An 18,165-nucleotide genomic window follows, 5' to 3' on the forward strand; every position below is an offset into this window, starting at 1 on the left:
CACAGTAATTGAAAACTCTGTGAAGCAAAGTTCTACTCTGAAACACATCGGGTGTCCAAGAGTCAGAATCTACTCTATGGCAACAGGGTAATGGACAAATGAAAGAAAATGCCTAGATCTGTGGGAGAAGTTTCCATTAGCTCTTCAACTGAAGAGTAGATGAATGTCTGAGCTGAGGATTTTGCCAAATATGGTGGAGTGGAGTGGTGGATGGGCGGACATTCAAGCTGAATCAGTAGTCATATTGAAGTTAGACATACAAAGAGATGCGAGTCCACTCCTGAAATTCTGGTATGCTGTTTCCTAATCTGGAACACGGATTCCCACCCCACCCCTTAATATGGCTAATTCAATCTCCTTTCTCAGGTTACTTCATTCAGGAGTCCTTTTGTGACACATAAAGTCTGCTTTTGTTGCCTTTTCAATGTACTTCCATAGCCTCTTAAACTGCTTCTAAAGGTGAGAAATAAATTTAATTTCAAGTTTCAAATGAAATTTCAACCATAAATTTTACGTTCCTTGAGGACAGGGCCTAGAAGGCCATCTCATTCATGGTTCTAGCTCTGCTCCCTGGCACAGCCCATAGCAGATAATAAACACTCAGTAGTTATTGAAAAATAGGAATGAATAAATAACTGGATAGAGCCGGGCCATGTAAACTGAGAGATAATTTTCTCCCAAAGCTGACACCGGCTTTAAGATTCTACCAGCCTCTACTTTTTAATTTTTTATAGGCTTCCCTTCTCATAAAACCTGGCACATGTTCTCCCAAGGACATTTATAAGTGTTTTTCTAATTTTGCTTAAGATGGAAAGCAGACATTTTCCCTCATAAGACCTCATCAAAATGATAGCTGGAAGGTATACAAAACAATGAACACATAGTAGTAAATGTGAGCTGAGGGAAGTTCATCAGATGAGAGATTTCAGCCCATCAGGTGGGGTAGACGGCAGCACGTGAACAGATAAACAGAGTGGGAAGCTGTTCAGGCATGAACATTTGCTGGAGGAGGCCGCAGTGGACGTGAGACCAGCCTGCCCATTAGAACCTGGGCATGCTTACGGCATGGTGCTGGTAAGTAAGGAGGGCACGGAGGGGAGAGTAATTACAAAAAGATTTATCTACGGGAAGCTGTGCCAGTTGTATCTACCCCGCCCCACCTCCCTCCACTTCCCTGTTCACAGAGTAACAAGCAAACTGGCATTGCTCTCTAGGGAAAAATCTAGATGTTCTTCTCTAAAGATGAACTTTCTGGGATAGCCAAGGCTTCTGGGGTGGTAGTGGTGCCCACAGCAGAGTCCTGTTTGTTCTGGCCCCTGTAGAGTGCACGGTTGACGGGCTGCTGACACTGCCCTCCTCAATCCACGTGGCCTAGACTGAAGCTGCTAGTGGGAAAGTCCCCCATGAATAAAGAGAGCCCCAATTAATATTCTTCTCAAGAAAGGCCTGCTGGGAGAACTGTCCCACAAACACGCAGTAGATGCCCAATCCATCTACTCAGAGTAGTCAGGCTATACCCCCATCCTGAATGTAAACAGACAAACGATGATCACCAGGACATGACGAAAACATCAGCACGAAAGAGAAAGACCAAAATAAAAAGAATATCTGATCCCAGTGGAAAGAGCAATCATTCAGGAACAAAAGAGAGAAGCACTCTCTGAAACAGGAATAATCAGGGGACAAGACTGAGCTCACAGAAATAAAAAATATGATCTCTGTGACAAAGACTTCCAGCAGTCATACACTGAACACAAGCTCTGTGCTCCTCCTGGGGAATCAATTGTCTAATCAGGGGCCACATTCAGCAGCACCCCCCACTCCCTCCCTGCCCACCAGCTTGCATCTAAACCAAAAAAACCCAAACTCGCCGTTGAGTCGATTCCAACTCATAGTGACCCTACAAGACAGGGTAGAACTGCCTCATAGGGTTTCCAAGGAGCAGCTGGTGGATTTGAACTGCTGACCTTTTGGTTAGCAGCCAGGCTCTTAACCACTGTGCCACCAGGGCTCCGACTTGCCCCTAGGCAGGGCCACATGACTACTTTCACCAATGGAATGTGAGCCAAAGTGATGTGTGGAGCTTGCATGTCAAGGCTGTTGAGAATCAGATTTACTTCCTTTTCCCTTTCTTTTGGTTTGCTCACAGAGGACTGTGAAGCCTTGGGTGATGGCAGAGCCAGAAGATGGTAAGGGTCTGGATCCTTGAATCCCTCAGTGCCGAGGAGCGGCCTATGACCAGGGACATCTGTGTTTAAACAGCTACTTAAGCAAGAAGTAAATCTTTATTGTGCTAAACCACCGTTACTTTGAGATTTATTTATTACAGGAGCAGATAGTGACACACTGACAAGATTAAAAAAAAAAAAAAACAGTAGAAAGGTGGGAAGATAAATTGAAGAAATCTCCTAGAATCTAGACCCATCAGGGAAATAAATAGAAAATCTGAGAAAATATAGGTGACATAAGAAATTGATTCAGAGGCTCTAAGACATAGAAACATAGAAAATGGGGAAGAGAAGATTAGCAATGACATATTGGGGAAAAAAATTCCCAGAGGTAAAGACTGAGTTTTCAGATTGGAAGTGATCAATGAAGCTTGAATAAGGTCAAAAGTAAAAGTCCAAACTTAGACATATTAGAAAATTTTAGAATATTGAGACTGAAAAGAAGATCCTAAAATCCTAAAATCTAAGGAATGCGTGGGGTAGGAGGAGGACAGATTATACACAAAGGAAAGAATTAAACTGTTTTTGGATTTCTCAGCGGCAGCTCTGACTTTTTCAGTCTGAATTTCTAATCTAGGCCTAGCCAACTATCAATCAGTTGTGAAGGTAAAACAAGGGTATTCATAGGCATTTGTGAACTTAGAAATCTTACCTGTGATAGATCCTTTCTGAGCAGGCCATTTCCTCCAGCCAGTGGAAGGAGACAGATGAAGGAAGGGGACAATGGGACCCAGGAAGCGGTGAGTGTGTGAGGAGTCCCACTGGGGAGACCTGGGGAACACAGTGCAAGCTGAAGAGGAAGTTTGAGGGCGATGGAGGCAGGTCCTCTGGGATGTGGTCACTGTTAGTTGCTGTCAAATCGATTTGTCCTTGAGGATAGAAGGGAGATATGATTCAAAGGTTGTATTAATGAATATGCGGAAGGCAAGTTATTGTGGACAATCAAAGGAAAAGATAATTTAAGACTCATCAAGTACTACAGGGAAGGCATGGTCCAAATATGAACACAGTTAAAAGGTGGTATGATCATGGTCAATCATTGGACTGTAAGGAAAGAGAAACCAATTAACCTCAACGGTAGGAACATTCTTGGGGTGGCTCAGTGGTACAACATCAAACCTACAGAGAAGCAAATGTAATCTTAGCACACTATCTGGCTCTGCAGTGAAAATACTATCATAGTCTTTACAGATGTTACTGACATTATACCGTAGTCATTATAAAGAAAGCACAAAAGACTTCATTCTAGTGAGAGAGTATAATGGAGATGTTATCAACATTGATGATATAAATACAAGGACCTGGAGGCAGAATGTGGAGGTTGGAAGGGGAAGTGGAAATGGAAACTTACCTGGTGGAAAGTTAAGAGAACTGTCTAACGTTATTGAAACAAGAAGAGGTTAGGGTATATTATATACACACACACACACACACACACACACACACACACACACACACACACACAACAAAAGGTATAGGGAGTAGGGGAAAGCAGGAAATGAGAGGATTTTTTTAAGGTGTAAATGAGCTAAATACCCAACTTTTGAGGGTGGTAGATTATAAATAATGTTTCAAATTGATAAATCAAGAAGTGGTCATAAAAGAATATTAATTGGAGTTTTGGAGGTAACCACCAGAAACTTAAAAAAAAAAAAAAGATATGCTTAAAGTATAGTTGCCTCTGGGTAGTGGGATTGAGTATGTATGTGGGGAGGGCTGTTGATATTCATTTAAATCCTTTCCTTACAACTTGAGTTTTTAAAAATTTTGATTAAAATAAATTTTTGAGCAGCTTTTAAAAAAGTTTCTAGAGCAAGGCACTGAGGCCACCTACCTTTCTGTCATTGACCCTCTCTACTTGCTGGCAAAGCTCAGATTGGGTTTGTGTGTGCCTCATTTCCACATGACTCAGGAATGAACCCTGATTTGTCTGACGAATCACGGACTACTCATTCTTCTGGCTAGTGTTTGGTTTAAGAAGGAGAGGCATGTGACTTAATCTCAGCCAACGAGACTCAAGGAAAATTGGCTATGACGTTTCTGGGAAAGAGCTTTGTAGAGATAGAAATAGACACACAGGAAGAGATGGTCCCCTTCTTCGGCTGAACATTGTCTTGTATCTGTGATGCCTGGAAATGTTGTAGGATGAAACCACCCCACAAATAATCCAGGAGCTAAGAGCATCACAGAGACCTGATCCCATAACTTACTAGTGAGAAGATTAATGTGCTTATTGTTTAAACCAGTTTAATTAGGATTTTTCTGTCATTTGTGTCTCAAAGCATCCGATTCTACACGGAGGCTTTTTCTAGAAATTAAAAACCATTGTACTAAGATAGGTCCCAGCTACTTCAGCTCTTTCCTACATCAGTGACCAGTTTCCAGCCCATCTGGGCCACTTCGGGAATTTGGGACCAGATATTTTTACTAAGGTCCCTGGGTGGCACAAATGGTTTGAGCTCCACTAATAACCTAATAACTACTAATAACCTAAAGGTTGACGGTTCAAACCCACCCGGTGGCACCACTGAAGAAAGGCCTGACAATCTGCATCCTTAAAGATTCAGCCAAGAAAACCCTATGGAGCGCTTCCACTCTGTAACACATGGGGTCGCCATGCTGTCAATTGACTCGATGGCAATGGTATTTTTTGTTTGTCTCTCTCTTTTTTTTCTTTTTTTTACTCTGTCTTGTTTGATAGCTGTAATTTCCGGTTGCTTGGACTCAACTATCAGTCCCTAAGTTGTTACGAGTTGGAATCGGCTCTATGGCACCTAACAACCACAACAGAGACTCCTTAACATTTCTCCCAGGAAGCTTAGAAATCTTATTGCAAAGGGAAGTTCCAGAAGACTATGGGAATTTTCCAGATTCTCTGAGGTAGGTGAGCAGATTAGGTCCTACCAAGACCCCAGCTCTATGGTTTCCAAAGCTTACAAAATGATAGCCCCAACCAATTCTCCAGAATAAAAATGGTGCTGTGGATGTGGCGTCCTTCCTTCTCTCTGGGAGATTCACACAGTCTATTACCATATTAAGAGCTCTGGGAAGCCCTGCTGTAAAGAAACCTGATTAACTTTGTTTAACCCAGAGCCTCCTAAAAGCAATTGACCACAGAAACCCTCTCTCTCTCTCTTTTTTTCCTGTTAATATCCTTTAACATTCCAAGGAAATAGGTTTTCTTAGAACTCATTTTGACAAAGGCTGCTCTAACAACAAAGCCAATCTCTGGAGTGGAGTCTGTGCCCACTGCATGTTTTATCTGTGGCGTATATAAAGATGGTGAGAATGGCGCAGGACGGGGCAACATTCTGTTCTGCTATAGTTAGGGTCGCTATGAGTCAGAACAGACTTGATGGCACCTAACAACAACAACATTATGAAGATTAGCTTGTAAATTAGACATATAATTATTAGATTGTAAAGATTAGATGGTAAACTATTACATACGTCAGCTCATTTTGCTTGCTATTGTATTTGGAAGAGGCAGTCATTTGGACCTTCCTTGTACGGAGATCCCCTGTCACTGGGACCTGGTATTACTGCTACGGTCAAGCAAAGAGAAGGATCTACTCCCTGGACTCAAAGAGAGTGCTGGGTGTCTTGCGCCCTGTATCGGAAAATGTGTAAAGATGACAGAAAATCAAGTCAAGCAACTGCAAACAAATAAGAGTGAAAATTACATATGTGCCAAGGGAGCAAGAATAAATGGGGGTGACCAGAACAATATGTACGTGGAGGCTTAATAAATATTTTTGATGGTGACATAATGATGATTCAAAACAGAGAAGCTCAGATGTGTGGGATCCCAGGGGATAGAGTGGGGGTGGCGGTACCGAGGCTCTGACAATGAGATAATTGACTGTGAGTCTGAACGAGTCTCCTGGTCCTTGTCTTTTGGCATCTCTCCCAGCAGCCACTCTGCTTCTCCCTGTGGTATGCAGAAGGAGTGGGGGGTGATGCGTAGAACATCTGGTCAATGGAGGGGATGGGACGTTCTGGTTTTGCCTACTCCTTTGAAGCTGCATTTTAAGACAGACATTCAATTAATTAAATGCACTAGAACTTTGCTGCTTTCCTTACAGATCAGGTACTTTTGGTTTTTCTGTCCATGTGTACTTGAAAGGCAGAGTTTGTGGTGTTAAGAGTGATGATTTTGGAATCAGACAGGCCTGTGTTTGAATCCAGCTCCGCCAGTTACTTGCTGTAATTAAGCTAGTAATGGAGTTCCTGGGCGGTGCAAAAGGTTAAGGCACTTGGCTGCTAACCGAAAGGTTGGAAGTTCAAGTCCACCCAGAGGTGCCACTAAAGAAAGGCCTGGAAATCTACTTCCAAAAAATCAGCCATTGAAAACTCAGTGGAACACGGTTCTACTCTGACACACATGGGGTCACCATGAGTCAGAGTCAACTCAATGCCAACTGAAAAAAAAAATTAAGCTAGTTATTGCTAGCCAAGTATCTTCCCGAACCTCAGTGTGCTTGGTTACAAAATGGGGCTAACATTTCCTTGGAGTGCTAGTATGAGGATGAAATAAAACAAGGCCCATAAAGTACTTAGGACACTGCCAGGCACCTAGTAAGTACTCAGTAAATAGAAGTTTTCATTACTAGTGTCATCCACCTGAACTATTCCTTGAGAGCATGGTCTCTATGTCTTTAATTTTTGTATCCTAAGGCATGGAACCTTGAACACAGTACACAACAATTAATTATTAATTGATCTTCTAAAATTATGCTGACAAGGCTTATGGGAAGATATGGGCAATTATCCATGTAACCTGGAAAATTCACTTTCCCAAATGAAATTTTTGTTATGGTCTAATTTGGTTATCTGCCCTAATTAACTCTGAAATAATTGTCGCATTGATCATTCCTGAAGACTAGTATTGGTGCTTTTGCCTCCTATTCCATACAGACAGTTCTATTTACTTTACTTTATAGTCTGGAATCTGCTTCCCCATCCTTTGCCTACACTGGCCTGTGGGTCAGGGGGCAGAGCCCTGCAGTGTGGCTGCCATAGTTATTGCATTGCAAGGACAGCTTTTGAGCTCTCCCCTCACTTTGTCCATGTGGACCAGCCAGGCTGGCTGGAGTGCATTAATGAAGAGCTCAGAAGTCAGTCCGTCACCTAGACAGGCACACATATCCAACAAAAAGGCAACATGTAGAAAAACACATCAGAATGATTGACTGCATTTTTCACTTTTCAGCTGGACTTCTGCATTTCACTTAGAGAGGGGCCCTGGGACCTCGCAAAGCAGCAATCCATGCTGTTGCTGATATGCCCAGCCCTCAGGGGAGTGGCAGGGGAGGTGAGTGGCAGGAAGGGAGCCTGCTTGGGAGTCTCTTGGACTCTGCTGCCTGCCAATCACAGCAGCAACATGGCACTAGCCACCACCACCCAGCAAGGCTTAATGGCCGCATGCTAACTTAAAAACAGAGTCCCTGGGAAGGCATTAACATTCCGAGCTCAGCTGTGTCATTCCTGTTGCCATAGCAATGCCTGGAAATATATTTTATGTCCAATGGTTATTTCTCCACACTAATGAAATGGACATTTTTCTTCAGTGAATTGAATCGAAACTAATCGAGTAGTAATCAGCACAGACCCTGAAGTTCAGAGGAATGTAGTCTGACTAGTGCTTTGTAGAAATGCAGAAACCATTAACTATCTTCAAATGGGATGTTTTTTATTAGTGGAATCTTAGCAACCTATTATAGCCGGGTGTGAGTGTTATCACACAAAGGGCTCCTCATTTGTTTAGTGCTAGGAGGGGAAATTCATTTTCAATTAATTCAATGCTGATAGCATTCCATGGTATGTTGTGCCCTCTCCTCCATTAAATATCCCAAACTGATGTGTGCTTCTAGATGGACTTTTAAAAAAATACATAATTCATAATTTGGATTTTCACATGTTTTCAGAAGGAAGTGGTTTTTGCTGAGTCCAGTTGTTACTGAAGCCCATTGAGCAGTAGAGATGAAAAACGTGATTTATTTTATTTTTTTGCTATATCTTAGAGTTAAATGTTCCCAGCTTCAAATTTCACTGTGATAGAAGAAACTACAAGACTGGAAGTCATAGGGTCATGATCTTTGTCCTAGGATACATCTACAAATTATCCTTTGATTATAAACACAGGCTATCTTAGGCTGAGTTCTCTAGAGAAGCAAAACCAGTAAAGTGTATAAATATATATAGAGAGATTTATATCAAGGAAATGGCTCACATGGTTGTAGAGGCTTTAACATCTCAAGTCCATGGGTCAAGAGAGAGGCTTCTCCTGATTCACCTAGCCGCCGGGACTGGCGAACCCAAGATCAGCAGGTCAGAGAGCAGGACTGTTGCTCACAGGCTATGAAGATCAAAGACTCCTAAGATCGGCAGGCAAGACCGCAGGTAAACTGTTAGCTCAAGTCTCAAGAACCGAAGGTCAGATGAACAGGAGCCAGCTGCAGGATCCAGAACGAGCAAAAGCCCCCAAGCCCTGCCAGAATGTCCACCCACACTCGATGCAGGCCACACGCCCAAGGAAACTCCCCTTCAACTGATTGGCTACTCACAGCAGATCCCATCATGGAGGTGATTACATATAAAATCTTAACAGGGAAGTGACCACAACATCACTCAACTGCCAAAACACTGAGAATCATGGCCCAGCCAAGTTGACACACAGTCTTAACCATCACACAGGCATATCTCATTTTATTGACCTTTACTTTATTGAGCTTTGAAGATATTGCATTTTTTACAAATTGAAGGTTTGTGGCAACCTTGCATCCAGCCAAGTCTATCAGCACCATTTTTCCAACAACATATGCTCACTTTGTGTCTCTGTGTTACATTTTGGTAGCTGTCACAATATTTCAAACATTTTCATTATTACTGTATCTGTCATGATGATCTATGATCAGTGATGTTTGATGCTATTATTGTAATTGTTTTGGGGTGCCATGAATCACATCCATATACGACTGTGTGTGAACTTGATAGATAAATGTGTGTGTTCTGACTGCTCCACTGAAGGGCTATTCCCTGTCTCTCTCCCTCTCCTCATGCCTACCTATTCCCCAAGACATGACAATATTGAAATTAGGCCAGTTAATAATCCTTCAACAGCCTCTAAGTGTTCAAGTGAAAAGAAGAGTCACATGTCTCTCACTTTAAATCAAAAGCTAGAAAAGAGAAAGCTTAGTGAAGAAGGCATGTTGAAAGCCAAGATAGGCCAAAAGTTAGGCCTCTTGTGCCAACCAGTTAGCCAAGTTGTGAATGCAAAGGAAAAATTCTTGAAGGAAATTAAAAGTGCTACTCCAGTGAACACATGAATGATAAAAAAGCGAAACAGCTTTATTGATGATATGGAGAAAGTTTTAGTGGTATGTATAGAAGATCAAACCAACCACAACATTCCCTCAAGCCAAAGCCTAATCAGAGCAAGACCAACTCTCTTCAGTTCTATAAAGGCTGAAAGAGATGAGGAAGCTGCAGAAGAAAAGTTTGAAGCTAGCAGAGGTTTGTTCATGAAGTTTAAGGAAAGACACCATCTCCATAACATAAAAGTGCAAGGTGAAGAAGCAAGTGCTGATGTAGAAGCTGCAGTAACTTATCCAGAAGATATTGCTAATAAATTGATGAAGGTGGCTACACTAAACAACAGATTTTCAATGGAGATGGAACGGCCCTATATTGGAAGAAGATGCCATCTATGACTTTCATAGCTTGAGAGGAGATGTCAATGTCTGGCTTCAAAGCTTCAAAGGGGGACAGACTGACTCTCTAATGCAGCTGGTGACTTTAAGTTGAAGCCAATGCTCACTTATCTGAAAAAAACCAAAAATCGAAAAATGAAACTCATTGCTGTCAAGTCAATTCTGACTCATAGAAACACTATAGGACAGAGTAGGACTGCCCCTTAGGGCTTCCAAGGAGCAGCTGGTGGATTCAAACTACTGACCTTTTGGTTAGCAGCTGAGCTCTTAACCACTGGGCCACCAGGGCTACATATCCTAGGGCCTTTAAGAATTATGCTAAATCTACTCTTCCTATGCCCTATAAATGGAACGACAAAGCCTAGATGACAGCGTATCTATTTACAACATGGTTTACTGAATATTTTAAGCCCACTGTTGAGATCTACTGCTCAGAAAAAAAGATTGCTTTCAAAATATTACTGCTCACTGACAATGCACATGGTCACCCAAGAGCTCTGATGGAGATGTTCAAGGAGATTAATGTTGTTTCCATGGTTGCTAATACAACTTCCATTCTGCAGCCCATGGATTAAGGAGTAATTTCAACCTTCAAGTCTTATTATTTAAGAAATTTAAGGCTATAGCTACCATAGATAGTGATTCATCTGATGGATCTGGGCAAAGTAAATTGAAAATCTTCTGGAAAGGATTCACCAAATCTAGATGTCATTAAGAACATTCGCGATTCATAGGAGGAAGTAAATATATCAACATTAACAGGAGTTTGGAATAAGTTGATTACGACCCTCATGGATGACTTTGAGGGGTTCAAGACTTCAGTAGAGGAAGTAACTGCAGATGTGGTGGAAATAGCAAGAGAACTAGAATTAGAAAAGAGCCAGAAGATGTGACTGAAGTGCTGCAATCTCATGATAAAATTTGGATGGATGAGGAGTTGCTTTTTATGGTTGAGCAAAGAAAGTGGCTTCTTGAGATGGAATCTGCTCTTGGTTAAGATGTTGTGAACATTGTTGAAATGACAACAAAGTATTTAAAATATTACATAAACTTAGTTGATGAAGCAGAGGCAGGGTTTGAGAGGATTGACACCAATTTGGAAAGAAGTTCTACTGTGGGTAAAGTGCTATCAAACAGGAACACATGCTACAGAGAAATCTTTTGTGAAAGGAAGATTCTATCTATGTGGCAAACTTCATTGTCTTATTGCAATGGTTAAGAGCTCGGCTACTAACCAAAAGGAAACCCTATTGGGCAGTTCTACTCTGTCCTATAGGGTTGCTGTGAGTCAGAATTGACTCGATGGCAAAGGGTTAAACAGTCACCCCAACCTTCAGCAACCACCATCCTGATCAGTCAGCAGCCATCGACATCAAGGCAAGATCCTCCATCAGCAAAAAGATTACAACTTGCTGAAGGCTTAGATGATAGTTAGCATTTTTTAGCAATAAAGTATTTTTTAATTAAGGTATGTACATTGTTTTTTTAGACATAATGCTATTGCACACTTAATAGGCTAAAGTATAGTGTAAATATAACTTTTATATGCACTGGGAAACCAAGATATCCATGTGACTTGCTTTATTGTGATATTCACTTTATTGTGATATTTGCTTTATTGCAGTGATCTGGAACTGAACCTACAATATCTCCGAGGGCCTGTAGTTCTTTTTGCTTCAGTTTGGATCATGGGTATAAACAAAAACACAGGAATAACTGAAATCTCTATGTATTCATATTTGCCTTCCCAGAACATAATATTGTACATTATTATAAGTAGATCTTCATTTCTCTAAAATATGGGCCTAAGGCACAGCAAGGAAACTTTTGGTTATGTGCAAATGAGAGTTCCTTCACATCACAGTGATAGACTGGAAAGTTTCTCCTAATCTTTAAAACAGCGGGCTTATCAGGTGTGGCCCAACGGTAGGCTGGGGTGGCCTAATGAGTTCCCTGTTTCAGATGTCTTAATCTCTTCCTGGTGGAGTACGTGATATTGCGTGCTGAGATACACTGGAGCCCCCTTTGCCCTCCGAGCCTTGGAGAAACAGGAGTGCCCATTGGTCTTCTCCTCTGCTTTCCAACACGTGGCTAAGAGAAGTCCGAGGTGATCAATAGGGGCAGGGTCCTGAAGTTGACGTAAGCAGCCCCAGTTATGGTTGTCTTCTTGAGGTTGGGCATCAGAGTGAGTTTCAGGCAGGTGGGGTTTCAGGAAACTGCACCCCAACATTTGGCAAATGGATAAACAGATGAGCAATTTCCCTGGGACGCAGAGTCTGATGCTTCCAACGAGCACTAAATGCACATTAAAAACTGATTGTGCCATAATTTCTAAGAACAGCCAGACCTCATGGTGCGTGTTAGCATTTCCTTGAGGTGAGACAAAGCTGCTTGGAGCCAGTCTCTCAGCTGGTTGGCAGGACAAGGTGGGGAAGAGGGAGCAGACAGGCGAGGGACCGGCACTCACCCCCTCCACACCCACCTTCCTCTTTTGGAGACTTTGGGGCGCAGTGTGGGAGAAGACACCGTCCTCTGTCTCCATAGCAACTTAAGTGCATTGCAGTGGGACTAGGGGTTTGAAAGGCAAGAAATGCCAAGTGTGAAAACACTGGGGGCAATAGGAAGAGGATGGGCTTTAACTAGAAATAAACACGATAAGGGCAATACAGGAGAGTGGATTTATGGCTTATGACATTCCTAAAGTATCTTTATTTAATAATGAAAACTTCATTACCCGGGCCTGGGTTGAAGTGTTGCTGTGGACCCTCTGAGGATCCCAGCAAAAATCTTTCATTTTGACAGAAGTTCTAAATTACAACATTAGTGTTCTAACTGAGAGGCTGTTATTGCCTATTTGGTCTGTCCAGGGAAATGAGACACACGTTGCTGGAGAGTGGGTTATTGAAATCTAATAGCCTGGAATATTAAAAATGGGGCTGGGTAGGGGGAGGTCTCTCTCTCCCTCTCTCCCTATGAGCTGGGGGTAAATTAAGTGATAAACCTGGGATGTTTACCAAAGTTTCATTATTTTTCACCAAAAAAAGTAATTCATCTTTATTATGGCCAAAGCTATTATTACGTTTCACATCATTAAGAAACCAACTTAAGGAGACCCCAAAGCTAATTTCCAGACCAATGATATGAACCTATTAAGCCTTTATTTTCATCCCAGGTACCTCTGCCTCCTTTTCATCTGCGCAGCCTGACCTCCAAAGAAGTGTTTGGTCTTCAGATGTTTCAAAGACAATTAGGTCTAACAGGCTCCCGGTGGTTGACTGATAGTCAGAACAGATTGCTCTCCAGATCACAGTTCAATTTCCACCCCTTCTGGCAGGGCTGGGAAATGGCTTGCCTGGCCTGGCGGAGTCAGAAAAGGGCCACATGGGTGAGCTAGGGCTCTCTCTGCACTCCTCTTTTCCCTTCAATGCCTCCCTTCTGCTTCCTGTGTACACCCCACCCCCCAACACACACACCTTTCACCTTCGCTGCTGATGCTCTGAGACCAGCCTCAGGAAAGGGCAGAGTAGGCAGCTGCCTACGCAGCGTAACAGCAACAATAATAGCAGGCTTACCGCATGCTAGGCGCTTTGTTAAGTGCTTTCCATGTATGATCTCCTTTAAGCCTTACACCCACCTTATGAAGCTGGTACTGTTATTATTCCCAATTTCCATTGAGGAAGCTGAAGTCAGAGGGATTAAGTAACTGATCACACAGTTAATACATTGCAGCACTGGGCTTGAACTCAAGTCTTCTGATTTGCTCTTAACCACGATACTATATTGCCTCCCATATATAAACTCATGCCACAGAATCAGTTCCAACTCATGGTGACCCCGTGTGTGTCAGTGTAGAACTGTGCTCCATAGGGTTTTCATGACTGATTTTCTGGAACAAGATTGCCAGGCCTTTCTTCTGAGGTGCCTCTGGATAGACACAAACCTCCAACCTTTTGGTTAGTGGCCTAGCGCGTTGACTTTTTGCACCACCAGGGGCTTCACCTTCCACATATAAACCAAAAACCAAACCAAACCCACTGCCATCGAGTTAGTTCTGACTTACAGTGACCCCAGAGGGTTTCCAAGGCCTTAAATCTCTACGGAAGCAGACTGCCAAATCTTTCTCCCTCAGAGCCCCTGGTGGTTTCAAACCACCGACCTTTCAGTTAGCAGCTGATTGCTTTAAAAGTTTCCTTCTGCCTGAATCTGCCCTCACCCTACTAAGGCTAGCCTCAGGATGAATCCAATATCAGCCACTGCTTTGCTTTAATAAAAAGGTTGGAGACCTCCTATAAAATAGAAGTGAGATATGGCATTGAAAACGTCTTTTTAAGCTGTGGTACCACACAGGGCCATGTCCTTACATATGAGCTATTATTATTATTATCTGAAGGGTTTATACCAATCAACCTGCAACTACAAAGAGCTGCACTGATTAGCTGATAGCAGAGTCCTGAGGTTCCTGCAAAGCAGGTCAGGTCAGTGTTGCTGGAGAAGGAGATCAGAAAGGTCCCAGCACGGGGCACAGCTGGTCAGAGTGGACCGAGAGCAGTACTTCAGAGGGCACCTTGGGCCAGCAGAGGTGGGCACCAGGGACGTGTGTGAGCGTGTGCAGGAAGGGCATGGAGTGTGGAAGGGAAGGCGCATGCTGGGTAAGGAGAAAGGCGGCGGACTCTGACAGCGGAAAAGGGCTCACTGAGAACAGAGCTTTCCCCTCTTTATTCAGGGCAGGTCCTAGGTGTCTAATCCAGTGGTTTCCAAGCTGGCCAAGGCTCAGAAGGAAGGCTTAAGCATCTTCCCATGCAGTACTCAGGATTCTGACCGGGTAGGCCTGGGAAGGGCCCTGGCGTCCCTGGGTGTGTAAATGGCGAACACGCACGTCTGGTAACCAAAAGATTGGCTGTTCAAGTCAACCCTCGGAAGAAAGGCCTCAAAATCTACTTCCAAAAAGTCAGCATTGCAAACCCTATGGAGCACAGTTCCCCTCTGACATACATGGGGTCACCATGAATCAGAGTCGATTCGACAGCAACTGGTTAACAGGTGGTGGGGACCGGGCATTTATACTTTTTAAACAGCTTCCCGGGAGACACGGCTTCTCTGTTGCACAGCCCTGGCTCTCCCTGCCTCCTGATAACCTGCACCTGCTGACCTTTCGCCTTCACCCCACAATCTCCATGCAGGTAGCGCCTCCCTAGGGCACCTGACCTGCCTAGGTTGGGCACCTTTGTAATGCATGCTGGTTCTTTTCCCTGAGGGCACTTGCCTCAGTTTGTAATCACACAAGAGAGCTCCATCTACATGCAGGCAGAACTGTTCATTTCCTGGAACACCAGTCTCTCCCCAGCACCCAGAACAGACCTAGAGCATGGGTGGTGCTTAACAATGTCTATAATTTGTATGGTTTGTCTTATCCTGAGTCCACTAGAAATTAGAGACAAGGCACTTAACAGCAGTTTTTTGGGGAGTTCCATCCAAGGGAAGCAAGGGTGAGGGAAAAGGAAGTGAGACAGGGAGGAGGAGGGGCAAACACAAGGGGAAGCATTGGCAAAGGGACCACAGCCTTATGACAAGTGCAAGTGATTGCCTGATCTCACAGGATGCCTTCAGAAAGTCTTCACCAACTGTTGTGTCTCTGAGGGGAAGGAGGGAGAAAACGTTATCTGCTGTCTTGCCTCTTGTTAGTCAAAACCCAGCTCCTGAGGCATAACCCTCCCTGCACTCCTGGGTGGTGTTGCTGGTCAATCAGAGCTGCCGAGGTCAAGGCTCAGAGTTGTAGGCACACTGGTTTCTCTTTATCAGTCAGTGCTGTGTAAGGGGCTCCTTAAATTGTTGCAGTGGTGATTGCAATGCAACCTGGCTCTGTGAGTGTGGGTGCAGCACCAGCTCTTGCTGGGGCACTTTGGCTGGAAAACGGTGCAAGTGCATGGACTGGGTGCACTGAGTCCAGCCCAATGTTGGGCGAATAAATGGATCCAGTCCATTTCCCTACTGCATGCCAGGTATACAAATGGCCTGCCCAGGTTCAAGGTTGATAAGAGGATGAAGATGATAACCACCTTCATGGCGATGATACTGGTGATGACTATGACAATAAATGCTCCATTAGCTCTACATGGTGCCATATAGAGAGCTTTGTACTTCAAAGTGTGCATTCACATGGCCAGAAAGAAGCCTAAATACCCACTGTGAGAGGTATTTAGGGTGAGAATTATTCATTCCCAGGATCAACACCCTAACCAGACCCTCATCACCTCCAGCCTGGATCATCATCCCAACAGCTTCCTAAGCTGGTCTCACTTTCTCCATCTCTTCTCCCCAGCTTATCCCTTCTGTCTCTTGATCTTCCTAGAAAATTATTTTCACCATGTCAGTCCTTTGCTCTTTTTATCATACTACATCAACTTGCAAAGTTTCTACATGTCAGTCAAGAGGAGTCCCTGGGTGGTATATATAGTTAAACTGCTCAGCTGCTAAATGAAAGGTTGGAGATTCAAGTTCACACAGAGGTGCTTCAGAAAAAAGGCCTGGTGATCTACTTGTAAAATATCAGCTATTGAAAACTCTGTGGAGCATAAGTCTACTCTGACACACACAGGTTTGCCATGAGTCAGAGTCAACTGGACAACAACTGGTAACTGGTCTGTCAAGACTCTCCATCATTATGGTTCCAGTAGGTATCCAAAATAAAACACCAGATGACTTTCCAGTAGAAGAAACGGCACTAGAACTACCTGATAGGGAATTCAAATCTCTAATACTCAGAATTATCCAAGAGTTGAAGCAAAAAGCAGACAAAAATGAGTAAAAAAAAAAACAAATTCAAGTAAAAGGCAGACAAAAAATGGAAGAATTCAAGAAAATAATACAGGAACAAAATGCTAAAATAAATTCACAACTAGAAATCATACAAAAACAACAATTAGAAATCCAAAAGATAACAACAAGATTTCAGAAATGGACAGTGTCATAGAAGGGCTGAGGAGCAGATTTGAAAAGATGGAAGACATGATCAGCAAAATTGAAGACAAACACTTGGATACAACTCTGAGGAAAAATCAGATAAAAGAATGAAGAAAAATGAAGAAACCCTGAGAATTATGTTGGATACAATCAAAAGCAAGAATCAGCAAGTGATTGGAGTTCCAGAACAGGGGGAAGAAACAGAAAACACAGAGAGGATCATTGAAGAACTGCTGACAGAAAACTTCCCCAATATTCTGAAAGACGAAAAGTTGACCATCCAAGAAGCTCCACGAACCCCATATAGGATAGAACCCAAACAAAATCACCAAGACTTATCATAATCACACTCACTAAAACCAAAGACAAACAAAGAATCCTGAGAGCAGCTTGAGAAAAACAAAAAGTCACATACAGACGAGAAACAATAAGACTAAACTCGGATTATTCAGCAGAAATCATGCAGGCAAGAAGGCAATGGGATGACATATATAAAACCTTGAAAGGACAAAATTGCCAGCCAAGAATAATATAAATCCTGCAAAACTCTCATTCAAATATGATGGTGAAATTAGGTCATTTCCAGATAAACAGAAATTAAGGGACTATGTAAAAACCAAACCAAACTTACAAGAATTAGTAAAGAAAATCCTTTGATCTGAGACCAAACAACATCAGACCACAGGATGAATCTAGGACACAGTATTGTACCAGCCAGATGCCAACCTAGGAAATGAACTCTCAAGGACTATCCATAACCAAAAGAATTACAGTAGGGAACCAGAAAGGTTAATCTGTAATGACAATGGCATCAGAACAATAAAAGAGGGAATAAATGGTGTAGGTATAGAATCTTCTAATGGAGAGGAAGGCAAGAAAATACCAAGTAATGATAGACTGGTTCAAACCTAGGAAGATAAGGGTAAATTTCAAGGTAACCACAAAGAAAGTTAACAAACCCACTCATCAAAATGAAGAAGAAAAACATAAAGTCCCAGTAAAAACAAAAACTACAAAAACAAAAGAAATGAAAAAAATCCACAAACAAAAAGAATTCAGCACAGGAGAATAAGAAGAACAAAGAAAATGTCACCACCACAAAAAAAGCACTACAAAATGACAGCAATAAACTCACACCTGTCAATAATTACACTGAATGTATATGGCCTAAATGCACCCATAAGAGACAGAGAGTGACAGAATGGATAAAAAACAGGATCCATCAATATGCTGTTTACAAGAGATACACCTTAGAAACAAAGATG

Source organism: Trichechus manatus, unplaced genomic scaffold (assembly GCF_000243295.1).
Source record: "Trichechus manatus latirostris isolate Lorelei unplaced genomic scaffold, TriManLat1.0 scaffold00035, whole genome shotgun sequence".
Lineage (NCBI taxonomy): Eukaryota > Metazoa > Chordata > Mammalia > Sirenia > Trichechidae > Trichechus > Trichechus manatus.